Raw genomic sequence first — 7,383 nt, forward strand, 5'->3', positions numbered from 1 at the left:
AATTCTTTTTTCTTTCTCTAACTTTTCAGTTGATAAATTGTTATTAAGGATATTGAATTTGAATTTATATTTGGAAGATAATTAAATTATTTTTTTAGTTATAATTTACTAGTTTTCTTATTCTGGGGCTACGATGTAGTCATTGAATTTTTTATATGATTTGAGTATAGTATAGTTGTATTGAATATATTTTGTTGATTGTAATGGGATGATTTCAATTTTTATTTTTGCAATTTACAGGCTATGATTTGCATGTTTAAGATATTGAATGAAGTAACGAAAGTTGAAGTTCAATATTAGTTTGTGAATTCATCGAACCTTGACAATGTAGTTTAGAAACAAATACACATATTTGTGACCTACATGCAAGAATTTCACAAAGCATAATGAATTTATATTAATTTCTGTGATCACGACAGTAGACATAGGATTAATATAGTAGTAGGTGTTATATATTGAAAGAGGATATCACATAAATAAATTAAAACAAAGAATTCAGTCATTATAATTAGTAAAATATTAATGCAAGCAACCTAATTTAAACTCATTAAAGGAATTCAATTGATGAAATCCAAGCCCTAAGAACCTTTCAAATTTGATTTTTCAGGTTATGATTTTGCATTCAATCACAATAATTTAAGATTGTCTAAATAATATAGGAAATTTTAAAAATTGGTATTTGAATCTCCTCCTTGTAGAAACAATACTTTTTTTTTTGCCTTGTTCTATTTGTCAAGATCCATGCACTTGTGGTAGAGTTTAGAGACCCATGCACAAATGGGTTGAATAGACCTGAAATTAACCCGTTTAACTTAATTAAGTTTAATATAATTTTATATAAATGTTAAAATCACAATATCTATAAAATAAAAAAATAAAAAACCTAACTACAAGTCCAAAATTACAATCCAAACAATAAAAATATCTAAATTAAAATTCTAATAATTTTACTTTTAGGTATAAAAGTATAATTGTAACTTTAACTTTCTTAACGTCATAATGGGTTATAACGAGTCAAAACAGGTTAACCCGTTAACAGCTAGTTAAGCAACCATGTTATAACAGATAATCTATTTTGACCCGAACCCATTAAGACTAAAACAAAATCTACTATTATCGTGTCGTATTCTTATTGGGTTAAAGGTCTTGTCACATATTGTCAACCCTAACCAGCGGCCACCATGTGGACCTTTGGCAGTTTCTAGGGTTACCATTACAGCTCCCACCACGAGCCTAGTTGACCTCCCAGCGGTCACCATGTGGACCACCTACAGTTTCTGGCTCTATCGCTATGGCCCCCATCCACGGGGGTCATTAACTCTACACCCCGTGAGCAATTCTCCATGCACACATGACAACAACTGACCCTAGCCTTAGCATGACTAGGTAAGGGCGCTGATGGCCACCTTGGGGCTCGCCGGCATCAACTGTCTTCGCCTATGTGGTCCCTAACCACCACAACTGGCTCGCAAGGTCCTCGACCATTACTCACCCACGACCACATAGTAAGCCGCTCAGCCACCCCAATGGCAGGCACATCCCCCATGACCAGGCATATTTCTCGTCCCACAAAGGGCCCACACTTCTCGACCACTAGTTTCCCGATCATGCACGTCTCAGCCATGAAGCATGTTGCCCGACCACCTGCTGGCGGGCACCACTCCCTCCATCCACAAAGCACCTCATCTCAGCCAATAATGTGTTGCCCGACCACCTAGTGGCTGGCACCCCACCTACTCGGCCACCCACTAAAGGGCACAAATGCTTGGCTAGAAAAGGTTCCTCGACCATATGTATCTTGGTTACTGGCTTCTCGGTCCTAACTTCCTCGACCACTGGCTTCTCACCCCTGGGTTCACCAGTCAACGCTATCATAGCCCTCCTCGGCCCCTAGCTTCCTTGGCTCTATTAGCTTCTCGCCCGAGTACTCTACCACGTTGCCCCATACTTTGATGAACAAGTTGGTCAGCCACCACTAACGAACAACCATATATATGGCCTGAGATCATGCTTAGTCACCCATTGGAGGGCAACCAGGTCCTCAACTATGCCAGGCCACATGCTCCTCACGTTGCTTGGCCACATTTCTTTACACAATCATCCTTCTCGGTCAAGACCCAAGCTCCTTGGCAATAGGTAGCTCCTCGCCAATTAAGCCCACCAGTTGGTAGCTCCTCGCCAACCTTGCTCAGGAGGTACACTTCTCCAAGACGATGCTTAGCGAAGGTGAAGTTGCTCGGTGCGTTGCATGGGACGTGCAACGGCAGCTCCTTGCCAATCGAGCTCACCCAATTGTTAGCTCCTTGCCAACCTTGCTTAGTCAGTGCATTGCCTGGCCAAGTCTCCTTGCTCACAAGGAGGTACTCGGATCCAAGAAAATGCTTAGTCGTAGAGAAGTTGCTCACCCATAATGAAGGTTCCTTAGACACAAAATTATGCAAAATTACTCGACCTCACCAACCCAGGCACAGTCACAAGGCTTAGACTTGCCCACTGAGCCTCATCGGTCAATCCCAGTCATGGGCTCAAAAAAAAATGGAGAAGAGAGAAATCAACCAACAATGGACAATTTCAATCAAGCAAAAAAAAAAAGGCTACAACCACTAAAACACTCCAGTTTATCTCTCTTAGAATTTGCGTGAATTTTATTTTTACTAACAAAATTGCTTCTTTTTTTTTTTCGTGTGGAAAACCAGCTACATAGCCTCACTCGAGCATTGTTCGAGCATCTTAATATATCTCCATTAGAATAAATTGACTAGTATCATGGGCACCCAAGTTTTCTTCATTGCTGAAATATGGCTGCCTACTGGCATCATTGACACGCCTCCAACCTTGGCCACACATAGCGATTCAGGTTTGCAAACTTCACATTTTTTATTCAGATTATCTACACTAACTAATTTTGCTTTTTTAGCATGGACAAGCTCTCCTTCTACAAAGTCAAGTCCCTTAACTCATCACGACACAATAATTACAACACAAGTCCCTTGGATTGTCAACCCTCACGCCAGCAAAAGTCGAGTCCCTTGACCTTTTGTGACACAACGACCAGACACAAGTCCCTTGACTTGCCGACCCTCACGCTAGCCAAGCCAGGTCTGTTGACTCGCCACAATACATTGGTCGGGCTGGAGTCCCAATGCTCACCCACACGACCAGTTGGACACATGTCCCTTGACTTACCGACCTTCGTGCCACCACACCACAATGCATTGGTCGAGCTAGAGCCATAGGGCTCACCCACATGTCCAGTAGAACACAAGTCCCTTGACTTGCCGATTGACTTGCCAACCTTTGTGCCGCCAAGCCAAATATCTAAACTCGCCGTTAAGTTTGGGCCAACACTAATTGCAAGACCTGCCCAGATGGCCATTTGAATACAAGTCCCTTAACTTGATGACCATCGCGCTGATACGAGTCCCTATACTCATGCCAAGTGTTACATTCGTGCCTAACCACTGCTAGTAGGTTACCTCCGGGAACAAGCCTTTAGAGTTAATAGGCCTCCGAGCTCCACAACTACCTTGCTATGGTTATATTTGGAAACGAGTCAATGGGCTCAACAACTGCCTAAGGTGATCCAAGGGATCGACGAGCCTCTAACCACTTTGTGTGGGTTACTACATACAAACTCCAACATTATAGCAATTTAGAAACAATAATAATGACTCACATTGGAAGGGAAAAATACGCCAACAAACTTGAAAATAAAAACAACGGATGAATATACACTTTTCAATAACGACAACCATGCATGAAAACGAACTGCCCGACTATGCATCTTATGGGGGTCGTGTACACTCCCGTCACATCCGAGCTCTGGGCTCGCATCTTATACGGTGGAGCACACCTCCCGCCACATTTGAGCTTCGCACTCACATCATATGGGTAAAGTAAACTCCTGCCGCATCCGAGCTCTGCACTCATATCTTATGTGGTCGAGTACACCTCCCGCCACTTTCAAGCTCCATGATTTCATCATACACGGTCAAGTACACTTTGCCACATCCAAGCTTTGCACTCACATCTTACGTGATCGAGTATACCTCCCACCACATTCGAGTTCCGCGCTCGCATCATACACGGTTGAGTATACTCCAGCCACATTCGATCTCAGCGCTCGCATCTTATGCAGTGTAGTATACATGCCACGGTCGAGTACATCTCCCACCTCATCCAAGCTCAATGCTCACAACTTACGCAGTCGAGTTTGCCTCCTGCCACATCTGAGCTTTGTGCTCGCATCTTATGCAGTTAAGTACCCCTCCTGCGAAATTCGAGCTCCGAGCTTGCATCTTATGAGGTAGAGTATTCCTCCCACCACATTGGAGCTTTGTGCTCACATATTATGTGGTCGAGTAAATCTTCCTCCACATCCGAGCTCTGCACTCGCATCTTATGGTTTGAGTATGCTGCTCACCACATTTGAGCTTCGTGCTCACATTTTACGAGGTCGAGTACACCTCTTTCCTAACTCCGCGCTCTGAAATTTTTATTGCTTAATGCAAGTGAAACGGATAACTAGGAACCCGCTCCTAGGATTTATTTTTCTACGAACCTCAATGGATTATTTCGATTACATATTTTATCTTTGAATATTATCAATCTCTTTTTTGGAACAAATCAACCTTAAGAATCGTGGTCAACTGAAGGGGATAAAATATCTCAGACCCAGCCCATCAAAAAGTCCCTACCAAAAGACAAAAGAATGAGAGAGGAAGTGGAAATAAGGAGGGGACAAAGAAAAAGAGAGGGTGTTAGGAGGAAGGGAAGGTGGACACGAAAAGGAAAATGAGAAAGTGAAGAAAAGAAAGGTGCATAGTCACACACGCAAGGGAAATACTATCAATCATCACCACTCCTTAGAGGCATGCGAAATGAGACGTCTAATAAAAGGATATAGCTAGACGAATCCCAGGAGACTTCTTCTTCTCTAGATTCTTCAACCTCACGACGAGAGCTCCAACGTAAATATCTCCTCTAGCAAATAGATCCTCAGCTTCCATTTTATAGTGAGAAATAAAAAGTTATGAGAGACTATAAAATACTCATATTATAGTTGATCTCCTCTTCTCAAATGCTTGTGAACATAGGCATCATAGTGATCCGTGTAAATTTGTGTATCTCCTTTTCCATTTATTTTCCTTGCACTTCATATTTATTGTTATGGATGTACACACCGACATCGGACCACTGATCGGGGCTCCAAAAAACACCGATCAAGGTTCTAATCATCATAGCGGACCAAGAATGACTCTTTTTTCCTTCTGGCCTATTATGCAATTTTTTAGATATCAACAGGAAGGTTTGGATAGTGAGTTGAGATAATTTATAAATAGTAGTGAAATTGTTGAGTTGAGATGAGTTGAGTTGATTTTTAAAAATTTGTGTGTTTGAATTTAGAACGGTGATAAGATGGTTTTTACTTTTTGAGGAATTTGATAGTTATGAGTCCCACCAGTTATTGCATAGTATTTATAATGATTGGGTATTACTTATAAATATATTCAATGAGATGGATAGAGGTGGAGCCTTAGGAGGGTGCAAGATGGGAAAGTGGGGGTTCTGCTTATGTCGGGATGAGGCTTGCTTTTTAAGCTTGCCTTTTAGGCCATGTTGCTTTTGTCAATGCATGTTTTATGCACAGTTATTACATGAGATGAGATGGAATGAGTTCAATCAGATGAGATTAATCAAAACGTATTTTGTGCATTTGGATAATGGAATGCCTTTACCGTGCAATATGAGATAAGAGGCTTTTGTCTCAACTCATTAACCAAACCTATAATGATATCATTCTATCTCGTCTTATCTTAAAATCTTTCATAATTTTTTTTAAACATCAATCAAATACAATACTTTTCATTTTTAATTTTTAATTTTTTCAATTAATTATTACCTAATCATTACAAATTTTTCAAACTTTCAAATAAGACACAAAAAATAACATTACTTTTTCAAATCTTAAAATAAAAGTTATTTTAAAAAATTATATTACAAAAATAGTTTAAATGTATAACATTTTTATTCAATTTTTTCTCTATTTTTCTAAAATCTAATAAAATATCTTAACACAAATTATTTCATTACTATTTACGTAATTTTTATTATATCTTATCTTGCTTTCCAAAGGAACTCATAGGAAATAGGTACAATTATGGGCATGGTCAAGCCAAGCTAATTCCCGAGAGAAATAATGGATCTCCACCATTATTTATTAGTATAATGATAGGTTTACTACCTCCTATCATCAATTCACTACTCCATAATGTATTTGAAATTTTAATTTTTTATTATTTTCTTTTAAGTATTTTTTTTTAACATCCATAATCATTAAGAAAAATTTTAAAAAGATACAATTTTACTAATAGTCATTTCCTTAACCATTATATGTGGTGGGAGGAGGTAGTAAGTCTATCATTATCTTATTTATTGTAGGCTTAAATGTGAAAATAACTTTTATATTTTAGTTTATTGTATGGATTTTTTTATTTTTATATTTCCAATTTTAGTCCTTATTATTTTTTTATATGTTACGTATATTTAGAAAAATACTACAATGGTAAAGAGATCTTATAAAAATAAACTTACAAATTGATATTGATTCATACAATACTTGAGATGTATTTTATAATAAAAGTAGTTTTACAATCTAACATATCAAGTCAAGCCACGTTAGTTTATATATTTAATTTTGTGAAATTTTTTTATGACTAAAACATTTCTCATATATTTATTAATGGAATTTTGCCGCACGAGCCACATCACCATATATATAAAGAGCATTTCTATACATCATCCTTATATCACACACCACACTTAATTTTTTAATTTTTTTATTCCTACGAAACCAAAGGAATTGTTCTACTCATTATCCATATACCACATATTTACTAAGAGAAGAAAATAAAAAGGTAAAAAATCAAGTGTAATGTATGGTGTATGAATGATGAGTAAAATTTTTCATATATAAATGTATCATATTTAGCTAAGTATATATATACACACATTTTAATAAATAAAAAATAGTTAAAATAATTAAAAAAACTAGAAATTAAATTTAAAAATAGTTATTCTCCATGGTTCTTTTTAGTTTTAGTGATATCTTCTTTATAAAAAAATTCTTATAAATAATATAAATATTTATTATTATTACTATCCATGGTACATAATTTTCGAGGTAGGAACTGAGTTACTTCATCTAATTATATATTAGATGATGGTGAATTTATTCATTTAAATAAAAATAATAATTTGAAAGGTTAGCTCAATAATACTTTTTTCTGTATATAATTTATTATAGTTGGTAATTAAAAATACCAAATTTCGAAAACTCAAGAATCAAGCTATAAAAAAAATTAAAAATTTTCAGTATACAAG

This window comes from Carya illinoinensis, chromosome 2 (genome assembly GCF_018687715.1).
Source record: "Carya illinoinensis cultivar Pawnee chromosome 2, C.illinoinensisPawnee_v1, whole genome shotgun sequence".
NCBI classification, from domain to species: domain Eukaryota; kingdom Viridiplantae; phylum Streptophyta; class Magnoliopsida; order Fagales; family Juglandaceae; genus Carya; species Carya illinoinensis.